The 13,209-nt window shown below is 32.2% G+C and overlaps 1 protein-coding gene across 8 annotated transcripts in view; it reads left to right on the forward strand.

Annotated features, from left to right (window-relative positions):
* Positions 1 to 13,209, forward strand: part of KHDRBS2 (KH RNA binding domain containing, signal transduction associated 2) — a 678,514-nt gene that overhangs the window by 639,972 nt on the left and 25,333 nt on the right. For 4 of the 8 annotated variants that reach the window (XM_058435364.1, XM_058435369.1, XM_058435370.1 and 1 more), the window contains 3 exons: positions 8,837 to 8,919; positions 11,052 to 11,085; positions 12,703 to 12,869. The exons of 2 other annotated variants lie outside the window; for them this stretch is intronic. The gene's annotated coding sequence lies outside the window, so the exon portion shown is untranslated. The remainder of the gene's footprint in view (positions 1 to 8,836; positions 8,920 to 11,051; positions 11,086 to 12,702; positions 12,870 to 13,209) is intronic. 2 more of the 8 variants (XM_058435367.1, XM_058435368.1) reach the window with 2 other exon arrangements.

Genomic DNA, 13,209 nt, shown 5'->3' on the forward strand with positions numbered 1-13,209 from the left:
TTCTCTATAAAATATTCAGCTAATGTAGCCTTTAGAACAGCTGTTAAGAAATCATCATTATATTTATAAGCAAATATATATTGGATGTATTTATAATAGGTATTATAAGGTATATTTATACATAAGAATCCTTACAATAATGTTGCATATATATTGTTTACAATGAAAGAGTCAGGGGTAAAAATGAAAGTGAGACTAATAATTGTTTCAATAATAATAATAATAATAATCTGAAGAAAAAGACATTTTAAATAATTGAGTGCATACTACCTGTCAAGACCGTTGTGTTTTTGAGAATTATTTCATTTATTTTCTCAACAACCCTAAGTATAAAGTTGACATTGGCTCAAGATATTGAGTCCTGCACAGTAACCCTAATCATCATGTATATTATGCCTGTCTATATTTATATTTGCCTACTTACCATTGATTAAATGGAAGCTATGTGTATCTAAGTATAGAATTTAGCCTTCGTGGAGGTTGAGATATCCTAAACAATATAATAACATAAAATCTCAATGAAAAATGAAAATAAATGGGAAATTTTCCCTCTAGAAAAATAATCTTGGTTACTTATTTGTTTACTAACAACATGCTGTATTGTATTGATTTGTCCCAGTCTGTGTGACTGCAAAAATAAAATGAAGTTTTCCATTTATCTCTTTTCCAATCTGATGACGCCCACTACTAAAATATATTTTGTACCTTATTATACTTAGTAATAGGATACCAAAGTGAAGGTGAATATAAAAACAAGGAAAAAGATTTGAAAGAAAAAGAATGTATCTTAAAAGCTGATAAATATTCATTAAAAGTGCTGAGATTAAACAGATAGTAATGTGAAAAACCAAAGATATACCTCTCCTTATATCCTTTAGGGAATGTAATGTCCTGAGGTCTAATAATTCTCATAAATTGCCATCTTGTACTGTTTATCACATAAAGCAATAACGTTAGATATTTAAAATATGCATTCCCTTTACAGAGAAAAAAGAACATTCAACTACTGAATACATCTGGAGCTTCTTTTGTCTGTCTCAGAATAATTACTTTCTTAGACTATTACACTTTCCTTTTACTTCCACCAGCAGATTTTTCTTTTATCATTTTGGAAAATTTCTGTGTCCAGTGTTAGGTAAAGAATAAAACTTTATACCAGCCTCTCACTTGTCTGTTAAATAAAATTTGTATTTTTAGAAAATTAAAAATACTGCATATCATGCACCTTAAGATTTGTCCAGAGATATTAAAAAATAGGAGTACTAAATCTGTGCATGCCAAAGGTATACCAAAGTCATTTTACCACACTATTTTATAAATATATTGATGTTTGAGAGACAGTGTTTTTGAACCTATATTTTAAGAGTTCTGTAGTTTGGTATATAATACTATATATTGTGGGGTAAAAAATAGGCCCTCTTGCAAGCCTTAACAATATAAAGGTTCTCAATAAAAATATATTCGTTATTTGTTGTATTTAGATTAATAGGAAATATCTAGCATAGAGTATTTTAAAAAGTTAATTACTCATAGGTAAAACTTAGTGATGAGTTTATTTGATTCCTCAGAAGTAGGAGATAACCACTAATTTTCCCAGGATTTAATTCCAAGGTATTTGAATATTTTAAGTAACATTCAAATGATTTACTGAATCCACATAATTTTCCATCACTAATTCTACCATTTCATTGTATCACCCAAGAAAACACTTCACCCTGCAAATAATGCTAGTAATGATAGCCTGTGACTAAATGAAGTAGGTTCAGAAGAAAGTAGCCTCATGACAATTTAGTTAAAAAATATTCAGTGAATGCCAAATAGTCTGCTGTGCTAAATATGTTGCTAGCTGTCACATAAGGAAAAATGACATCAACTGCAGTATCTTGGTTTAAAGATGACGAAGAAATATTTTGCAGAAAAGCAGCCAGGCTTTACCTTTCGGATGCAAAAATTGGAGCCCTCTTAGGAAAAGGCTTAATAGTTTTCCTCTTAACTAGTATATTGGTCCAAGTTGAAGAGAGACACTTTTCAAATTTAATTAAATGAATAAATATCAATATGCTTCCATCTTTTCTGGTCTTATAATACTTCTTATATACTGTTTATGATTTATGTAAATTATCCTATTGATTTGTATGCACAATGCTAATATTTTATATGCTATTACATATACATACCTACATATACATTAATGTACGCATTGATACTTTAAAAACTTTTAAGATTATTATTTATTATTATTATTATATGGTATTTAATTATCACAACAGCTCCATGAAGCAAACAGGGCAAATTATCTTATGCTTATTTTAAGGATAAGAAAATAAAATTCCACAGGATTAAAAGATTTGTCCAAAAATTACATGAGTTCTACATGGTGAGAGTTGGGCTGAAACATTATCCTCTGCAGAATAATTAAGCTTCTCATTTTGTAAATGATAGTGTTCAGTGATAGAAGATAAAACAATCAAGATTGTATGAGAGAGAAAGCAGTTTATGTACAGTAATTATCAACATCTTTTTATAACCCATTCCAACTTAACTACAAATATTGGGATTTTTTTCTATATATAAATATTTACTAATAGCCTTAGTTATATGCTTACTACAGGCATGTCATAATACTGAATACTTTTTAAAATAGCATACTGGGGACAAATGCATATGAAATTACTCAAAATTGATAACTAATGATTACAAAGTATACATTGTATTTGTAATATCTAAATTAAGTAATAATGTTTTCTGACTTTAGCTGGGGAAGAATAGAATTGAAATTAATTAAAAATGTGAAACAGTAAGAAATAAATGGAAATACTCTAATTTATATTTAAAATATCAGAATTGTGATTTCATTTCTTTAGCATCTACTATTACAAGAACTTCATTAAAAAAAAGAATTAGGTTGTTATTCTACCACTAGATAAAAGTTAACATAAGTTTTGTCATTATTTTTATATACTTACTTACATTTGTCCTTCCATCTTAAAAAAAAAAAGTACTTTGCAGCTATTGGATAATTGACGTTTTTAAATGAGTTTAAAAGTCTAATTTTGGTTTGGTTCTGCAAAAGCCAGAACATTCACAGAAGTTTTCTAATTTTCAACCAAGAATGCTGCTTTTGAGAAAAAAAAAAAATCCCTGAAGGTTTGTGTCTAAATTAAACAGGTCAGCAGTTGATCTTAATTTAATTTACTAAACAATTTCATTTAGCAGTTCAGAGACTTGGGCTTCTTCCATGAAAGTGTAGCCATCTGGAGGATTCTACTATTTGATCTAATTTATCTGTGTCCACCTTTATTGCTAAAGTGCATTGCAAGGACCCAGAAATACCTATTTGTCACAAACCCATTGTTGAAGCAATACATGGCAAATCATTAGAGAGTTTAGTGTTTTACAATTAATTTGCTGTATTATATTGTTTAAGAAGAAAAAAAAAGCCTTTTCAATATAAAAGCAACATATTTCAAAGTCTTAGGCTTACTCTATTTTCAAATCCGACACAAGTTTCTGAATTTTCATTCCTGTGGTCAGATAGTTCCACTGTGCTGTACACTTCAGGGTTTGGTGTACTCAGAAGCAGACAGATTTCTGGTTAACTGCAAGAATCAGGAAATGCACTTTTGTATTAGGAAGTGGCCCCTAAGTTGCAAATTGTGAAACAAATATACATATTTGGTAATAAAATTTTCCCCACCACCTATTCTCAACCTGCAATGTAGAAGGAAGGGTCTAGAAACACAGTGTAAACGAAAAAAAACTTCAAGTATATCTACAATGTTCACAGCAAAAATAATATAATAATATTTTACATGCTATAGGATGTTTCTAGAATGTGTATTTATTTATAAAGCTAAATTATTTGATAATGATATTTGGTAAATATTTAGGCATTATTTTATTCTCTGGATATGTTTTTAGAAATGTGAAGACATAAGTGCTCTATTGTATTTATTTTCCAAGTAGGATTTATTTTATTGCAATAGAAGTATACCTTATTTCTCAAAATAATGCTATGATAGCATTAATGTTTTACAGCTGCATTGAGTCAATTCATAGACTTATCAAGTAACAGAAATAACACATGTCTCACTTCTCAAGTGATTTGTATATATGACTAATAGTTTTGATCTTAATATGATCATAGGCAACATCAAAATATAACTATTCAACTTGTCCGACTATTCGTTCCTAGGTATAAGAGTTTTTAAATTATTTTCAATGTATAAAATATGAAAATATAACTTGAGAATAGAAATTTCAGAACTAAGCACCATCTATTAATTTGTTGATAACTATTCATTATGATGGAATTAAATTTCAAAATTAAATTATTAGATAAAAACTATGAATAATCTTTATAATTAAAAATTAAAATAAGGTACTCTTTATATTACACAGACCATCAGTTTTATACTACATTTAATTCTGGATATATTTTTCCTTCAAAAGATATTCAGATTTTACCGGAACTTACTTACATAAATGAATAAGATTGTATCTCAGACTTTAATGGAACATTATTAATGTAATTTTTCTATTTTCCATATCATATACTTACCCACCTTCTAATTTTATTGATTGCACAGTTTTGAAAGTTTATTTTTTTCTACATTAAGACAGTAAAGTTTAGAAATAAGTATTATCTATTGAAGTGATCATCTATTCAAATAGGACATTTGCCAGAATTCGCCAACAACCTGTTAACTTTTTCTTCTCCCTGGTTTTTGTGAGAATGCAAGCATTACTTATAAGTGATGCAACTCCTCTTACACTTAAAAATATACCCTTATATTGTAGTGAGTAGAAAAAAACTTACAAAACACTTAAATATTTCCTAATAGTTCTGGCAACATTTAAAACCAGTGATTTATTTCCTATATTAACATGATAATACTTAAACCTTATTTCCAATACTCTATTTCCTAAAATATTTTCTTCTATTTTAATTTTTGACATATGAAAATTAGCTATAAAATAACTGGAGAAACATACTATGTTTATTTTTAATTGGAAGTAAAATTAGAATTTATAATTTAACTCCTTTATGAAATGCATACCAAACACAAGTTTTTATGTAACATCAAAAATAGACTAGACATGAATTAGAATATAAGTTATATTAGCTAACAATATGTAGAATTAGAAAAAGTATATCTGTTAAATTACAAATAAATTGTGTTAATATCAAATAGGTATATATTTAAAAATTAGAAGTTAATTGCTCAGCCAAAATATTTTTAATGTGCTGTAACACCATAGACACACCTTTATTTATTACAGACATTAAAACTATAGTGCTAAACTAATCAAATTCAAATCAATTTAACCAAATATATTTCAGTGAAACAGTGTTTAAGAAATGCAAAATATGCTAAAGAATGAAAAACTCATTGCCTTGTAATCAAAAGCAGTCAACTTTAAACTTCTACCCATCAGGTATATGATACATTTGTCATTTCCCAGTTGTGTTCTTAGCAGGAAGTTGTCAAGAAGGTTTGACATCTCTTAAACTTGCATCTAATTTGTCCGTGTTTATGAACCTAATGTTGATCTGTAAAACCACAGTACAGGAAGGAGAAGATGGCTACAGTTCTGTTAAAATATGTATACAGCAGGATTTGCAAACACCATGCATGGTGTTAAAGGATGCCTGTTTTCCAAAAGGAAATGGGCACTGTCTTTTCCTCAGTTCTTGTTGTTGTTTTTTTTCCTATGTCAAATGATTCCCAACTAAATTTGGGACAATAAGGGTTATTGTTAATTAATTTTCCCAGTATTTGGCTATATTAGAATGAATAACAATGGATAAATATAATACTGCTATATCCAAAATGCTACAAAATTCAGAAGTCATTTTTTCTCATAAATTCAAAAACGTCAACCTTCCATTGATACTATATTTTCAGTAATTTTATAATACTTCTACCCAAGGAAGGGTGTTGAATTAAAACATCTAATCTGCTTGTACTTTTAAATGCTAGTTTTTATATAAGAAAAGTAGAAAGATCAGTAAGTGTGGTGGTACAAGTTCAGAAAACAGTTGAAATACAAAGGTTAAGCCTTTCTGGTATGATCAACCACGTTTCACCTTGGACTGCTATGACCTGGTTATTTCTATTTTAACCCTGTTTTGATCTTCAATTTCAAGGCAGCAAGAGTCAAGCCACATACATCAATTCTTTCCAAACTTTTGATTTTTCTTTCATTTTTACACGAGTGTAGATTTTTGAATATCAACGTATGGTCTTTACTCCCTAACTGATAATGTGAGATACTATAAGAATCCCAGGAATTTTTAATAATAGTTGAGGTTTCATTAAACTTAGTTCTCAAGTGACATCTTAAAGTTTATTCATCAAATAATTCAGGGCGTAAAAGTAGCACATAAACATTAATTGAACACTCATTAAGCAGTATAACTGTTTGTTTTCAGTAAATAGAGGACATTGAGCTCCATACCGTGTGGTGGAAAACAATTAGGTCTTATGATACACGTGCCATTAAGGATACTGCTACCAGACTTAAACAGTCTCAATTTACAAAATAATGGTCAGCTGTAGTCAGAAGCTTGCCCAAGTCATAGGTAGTCATATTTTTACTGCCATGTCCCAGCTGCATATATATATATATATATATATATATAGTGTGTGTGTGTGTATATATATATATAGTGTGTGTGTGTGTGTGTGTATATATATATATATATAGTGTCTCATGCCTTATGCTAATGGTAATGACTGTCATTATCTTCTTTCAATCTTATTTTTATTATTTTTTAAATTTAATTTTATTATTATTATACTTTAAGTTTTAGGGTACATGTGCACAACGTGCAGGTTTGTTACATATGTATACATGTGCCATGTTGGTGTGCTGCACCAATTAACTCCTCATTTATCATTAGGTATATCTCCTAAAGCTATCCCTCCCCTCTCCCCCCCACCTCACAACAGGCCCTGGTGTGTGATGTTCCCCTTTCTGTGTCCATGTGTTCTCATTGTTCAATTCCCACCTATGAGTGAGAACATGCGGTGTTTGGTTTTTTGTCCTTGTGATATTTTGCTGAGAATGATGGTTTCCAGTTTCATCCATGTCCCTACAAAGGACATGAACTCATCATTTTTTATGGCTGCATAGTGTTCCATGGTGTATATGGGCCACATTTTCTTAATCCAGTCTACCGTTGTTGGACATTTAGGTTGCTTCCAAGTCTTTGTTATTGTGAATAGTGCTGCTATAAACATACGTGTGCATGTGTCTTTATAGCAGCATGATTTATGGTCCTTTGGGTACATACCCAGTAATGGGATGGCTGGGTCAAATGGTTTTTCTAGTTCTAGATCCCTGAGGAATCACCACACTGACTTCCACAATGGTTGAACTAGTTTACAGTCCCACCAACAGTGTAAAAGTGTTCCTATTTCTCCACATCCTCTCCAGCACCTGTTGTTTCCTGACTTTTTAAGGATGGCCATTCTAACTGGTGAGATGGTATCTCATTGTGGTTTTGATTTGCATTTCTCTGATGGCCAGTGATGATGAGCATTTTTTCATGTGTTTTTTGGCTTCATAAATGTCTTCTTTTGAGAAGTGTCTGTTCATATCCTTCACCCACTTTTTGATGGGGTTGTTTTTTTCTTGTAAATTTGTTTGAGTTCATTGTAGATTCTGGATATTAGCCCTTTGTCAGATGAGTAGGTTGCAAAAATTTTCTCCCATTTTGTCGGTTGCCTGTTCACTCTGATGGTAGTTTCTTTTGCTGTGCAGAAGCTCTTTAGTTTAATTAGATCCCACTTGTCAATTTTGGCTTTTGTTGCCATTGCTTTTGGTGTTTTAGACATGAAGTCCTTCCCCATGCCTATGTCCTGAATGGTAATGCCTAGGTTTTCTTCTAGAGTTTTTATGGTTTTAGGTCTAACATGTAAGTCTTTAATCCATCTTGAATTAATTTTTGTATAAGGCGTAAGGAAGGGATCCACTTTCAGCTTTCTACATATAGCTAGCTAGTTTTCCCAGCACCATTTATTAAATAGGGAATCCTTTCCCCATTGCTTGTTTTTGTCAGGTTTGTCAAAGATCAGATATTGTCAAAGATAGATATGAGGCATTATTTCTGAGGGCTCTGTTCTGTTCCATTGGTCTATATCTCTGTTTTGGTTCCAGTACCATGCTGTTTTGGTTACTGTAGCCTTGTAGTATAGTTTGAAGTCAGGTAGCCTGATGCCTCCAGCTTTGTTCTTTTGGCTTAGGATTGACTTGGCGATGCGGGCTCTTTTTTGGTTCCATACCAACTTTAAAGTAGTTTTTTCCAATTCTGTGAAGAAAGTCATTGGTAGCTTGATGGGGATGGCATTGAATCTATAAATTACCTTGGGCAGTATGGCCATTTTCACGATGTTGATTCTTCCTACCCATGAGCATGGAATGTTCTTCCATTTGTTTGTATCCTCTTTGATTGCATTGAGCAGTGGTTTGTAGTTCTCCTTGAAAAGGTCCTTCACATCCCTTGTAAGTTGGATTCCTAGGTATTTTCTTCTCTTTGAAGCAATTGTGAATCATTCAATCTTATTTTAAAAAAACCCTCAGGAGAGACTGATCATAGATAGGACGCTGCTGAAAGTGAAAGTGTTTTTCTAAAACACATAATATAAAAAGCACTTATATACAAAAGGTTGGATGGATAATTTAGTTTATTTTGGGTATGCTTGACAACTGCTACTGTTACTAAATTTGCCATGAGACTGATTGACATCCAATATAAGAATGCCTTATAAATGCCTGTATGTGTAATTGCACAATGCTTTAAAGTTGTTCTGCTCGTCTGGGACTGTAGGTGAAGATGTATGATAGAAAAACGAAAAGCTGGAATAAACCCAAGACTGGCTGTTTGGAGGTTTAATGTTTTTAACAATGGAGGTGAGTCCCTTCATCCATTTGTGATTTCATTTATGAACTCTACTTACAGGGCAGGTACAGAACACTTCATTATGGACCCAAACATATATGTTTAAATGGATAAAGTAGCTGTTTGCATCAGATGGAAGCTAAATGGAGACATTAAATTAATGTCAAACAAGTGAGAAACTCTTTTAGTTTTATTCTACATTGTAGCAGCGTAGTGGTAATGTGGTGATTTTCATATGCACACAATTTCTGTGTGTCTTATTCACCAGAAAATGAGGTTGTAAATTCCTGTATTACAAAGAAAAACAAAAGCAATAATCAACTAATAAGGAAATATATTTTGTTCAGAGAATGTGATGAATGTTCACAGTTTTTCACAATAAGGAGGATGGCGGACAAAAAGTTTCTGTGGAGAAGAAATGTCATCCACCATACATGATGGCTCTTTATCGAGCCCTTGTCTAAAGTATTACTGTAGTCATCCTGCCAAGTATCACCTTTTTTTATTAGAGGAGAAGTTCAATTTCACTGGAGAAGGCCAAGATACAGGGACTTCCAATAAATCTTGGTAGAATGAAATGGGATGGAATGGAGTAGGGTAGAACAGAACCCAGTAGAACAGGACTACAATTATTTGTTCCTTCCTTTAATTCTAATTTGTTCTGAAACAAAAGGAGAAATAAGTGTATGGCTGATCAGAGATACAGATGATTTGGAAGATAAATTTCTGTTTCCTTCCTTGTATATTCTTATATTTTAAAATAACTATCTGGGGAGTATAAGTTACACTTACGTTTGCTTAATGAGATAGGAAATTGTGTAAGATATATTTCAGGAATTTTTTCTTAAAAGAACTTAAGTAATTTTTTTAATGAAAGTACATTTCCCAGGACTTGATATTCAGAAAGACCTTAGGGAAAAGTTGAGGACAGTTATGGATACTATAGAAACATTGTGCCTCTTTCTATTTTGTCTCAGAGGAGTTTGGAAGAAAACAGAATCTTATCTTTATGACCATCTTTAATCTCATCCATACTTCACATCTTTCCAAACTCTTTTCAGAGTTCCACGTAAATTCTCCCATACAATATAACGCTCTCTTTGGAATTCACTGTCAGTTGCGAACTACACTGTGTATAAAGTGACCATACGTCCTGGTTTATGCCTGTTGTTTTAGGATCATTATCATTAGCACTACCTTTTACTCTCAGATGTGTCCCAGTAGGGATGACAAATTATGGTAGTCTTATCTATAAATAATAATAACATGTCAACAATAATAACCAATAACTTTATTGAAAGCTTGCTATTTGTCACAGACTTTGAGTGCTTTCATGTATAATGAATTCTTCATAATAACCCAATGAGGCAAGTATTTTATTTCCCCCATTTTACAGTAGAAGAAACAAAGAGTTAAAGAGGTTAAACAGCATGGCCTGCTCACATAATTTGCCCAACCTTAATCCAGACGAAGGTCCGACTTTATAACATCGTGTACCAGAAGATGGTTATGCTACCTTCTTCTTTGCTGGCTGGTAGAATTAGCTTTGTTTTTTTTTTTTAATACACTCAAAGATTATCAATACTTCTCACTTACTATTCTTCCTAGATGTTATAACTATATTTTTATAAGGACTGTGGATTTTAAGATGCAAGAAAAGAACACTGAAGTGAACTAAAATTCATTTGGGTTTTAGTTCAGGTTATTAATTTTACTATATTAATAAAAATAACTGTGATTTGTTGAGTGACTAGTTTATGCAAGATTGGGACTTTCCCTTTGTTATATCACTGACCCTAAAAACAGCAGTGCAAGGCAGAACATTTGAACCCCATGAATGTATATGCTTGCTTTAGCTATTAGCCCTAAATTGGTTCATAGGTTACAAATGAAGCTTGGGGCATTAAATCGTTTCAGCAGGCCTCTCCAGCTCTGACATTCTTATCCCTAGCTGTCTCTAGGAGTACTTGATTATCAGGATATAAGACATGGAATCTAGATCCAAGGAAAAATTCTTGGGGACAAAGGGACTTACTCAGCACCTCATGTTTATATTAACTATTGTGCACTGAGTTCTTAATAAGGGCATGCACTTTACATATTTCTGTAAACATATTTTCTTCTATTTTTCTCCTTACCATAGGCCAAAAAAGAAGATAATTTGGATTTGAACCAATGTAAGTTTAACTCCACTATGCTAGAGAGATCATCTATCTCTGAAACTCTCTATAGATTACCATAATTTAGGAACTTTTCTGAAAAGCAGTATTAAACATGAATAAATAACATTTGCTGATAATCAAATTTGTTCCACGACTGTATAAAGAATAACAGTATAAAAACAGATATAATAGTGTTGTATAGAAATTGTTGAAATTCCTTGTCATATTTTCAAATAAAAAGTGTGGAAATTTTTAGTAGCGCAGAGTAAGTTCTGTATACTGCAAAGAACAAGGTTAATGTAAATCTGTGCCTATATGCAAAAGATGATGACAATTCACTTGGGAATACAAGAATATAAATCCACAAATGTGGATTGTGTACTATTTTAAAATGTCAAATTTTATAGTGTAATTTGAACAGTGGTTCTTAACTGCATATGCATATCAACATCATGCATGGTGTGTTTTAAAACTACAGATGTCAGGACCCTACTGCATTGACTAAGTAAGTTTTGAGGTTAGAACCTGGAAGCGTGTGTTTTTAAAATTCCACGGTGATTTTGAGGTGTACTATGGATAACAACCAGTGGATTAAAATATATGTGTAACATATTAATATGTTAATTATGCATATTTTAAAAGTTAATTTTGGCTGGGATATAAAGAGATGGCTTTATAGAAGAGATAGGATTTGAATGGAAGGTCAGATGTGGACAGAAAGTAAAAGAAACATTTATTTCTTTTTCTTATTTAGCCAAAAATAAAATTTTCTCTTTAAGGTTTTTACCTGCAGTCCAGATTCCTAATTGGATTGGGCTGGAATAGAAAATAAAAGAATAAATACCTGGAAATGTTCTATTATTTTCTAATATATCTGTGATATGGCTATATGAAAATCAGGTTTGAAAGCTTGCCTAAAAACTTGTATATTATAGTATTTATATTAATATCAATAATAAGGAAATCTAATCACAGCTAATAAATGCAATTTAGGCTGCAAACTACCAAAGGGCAGGATTTATGTTTTATTCCAATTTGAATTCTTAGATATTTAGCATAGTGTACTAGCCTATGCATAATATATATTTGTTTGTTGAATGAATTGGACATTTGGACTTATTTGCTTTACTTATCCCACCTTGTGGGGCAAATTTCACTGGTGTCCATTTGAAGGCTTAAGAACTTTTGCTATGAAGGTTTTGGTTTGTTCATCTATTTGTTTCTTCACCCAGAAGCGATGTTCTGACAAAGACTCACAATCATTAGCTTATAGGAGAAAGCTTTCAGGTTTTTTCTTTCCAAGAAAAAGGCTGAAGGGAAGGAACGACAGGTGGAAAAGGCAAGTGAGAGTTGCAGGAGAGTTCCTTTTTAACATAGGAGAGTTCTCCTTCTAAGTTTATGCCCACAGCAGCCGGTTAACCACTCTTCTCAGATCAGTCCTTCCACAGGGAGCACTGAAGTCACCAAACCTGCCTATGATCAGGAGAAAGGCTTCCAAAGCTTTCCCAAGTCTATCTACTGTAGGACACGTTTGTTTTGTCACTGTTTTGGTTTGGGGTGTTAATGGAGCTTTAAAGGCACAGTAAAAAGATCACAAAAACGATTTTTCTTATGTTGCGTATGTCTTTCCAGCACCAGTCAAGCCAGGGTTCTTTTGCTTTTTGGTTGTTGTTGTGGAAACGATGTCAGATGTTCATATTTTCCCAGTGGAATTTTACAATACTTTTGGAAACAGTTTCATAGGGTGAAAATAATAAGAAGAAAGAATGAAAACAAAACACAGATGGGAAAAAAGTACGGTGAGTTGATTATAGAAAGCTCTGATTTTCATTGTTCTACTTCTGAAAATAAGGGTAAAAGTCGAGGGCATCTTACAATGCTTAGCTGTGGACATCCATGTGTAAAAACATTTTCAGTGTGAGACTACTTTGATAATGATGACAGCCACTTACTTTGGTATTAGGAAAGGGGCAGGTAAGATCCAGAGGATGGAGCTTGGGCAGAAGCTGTTGTTAAAGGACGGTATTCCTGTAATCTACTGTCTCTATGGGCCATCTTTTGAGTAGTTGCACCTTTTCAGCTTCCCCACTCCTTTCTCCAGGTGCCTTGTGATTGCTTCACCCTAGACAAGCCTGTTTT

The sequence above is a fragment of the Hylobates moloch genome, unplaced genomic scaffold (genome assembly GCF_009828535.3).
Source record: "Hylobates moloch isolate HMO894 unplaced genomic scaffold, HMol_V3 SCAFFOLD_2, whole genome shotgun sequence".
In the NCBI taxonomy this organism is placed as follows: Eukaryota; Metazoa; Chordata; class Mammalia; order Primates; family Hylobatidae; genus Hylobates; species Hylobates moloch.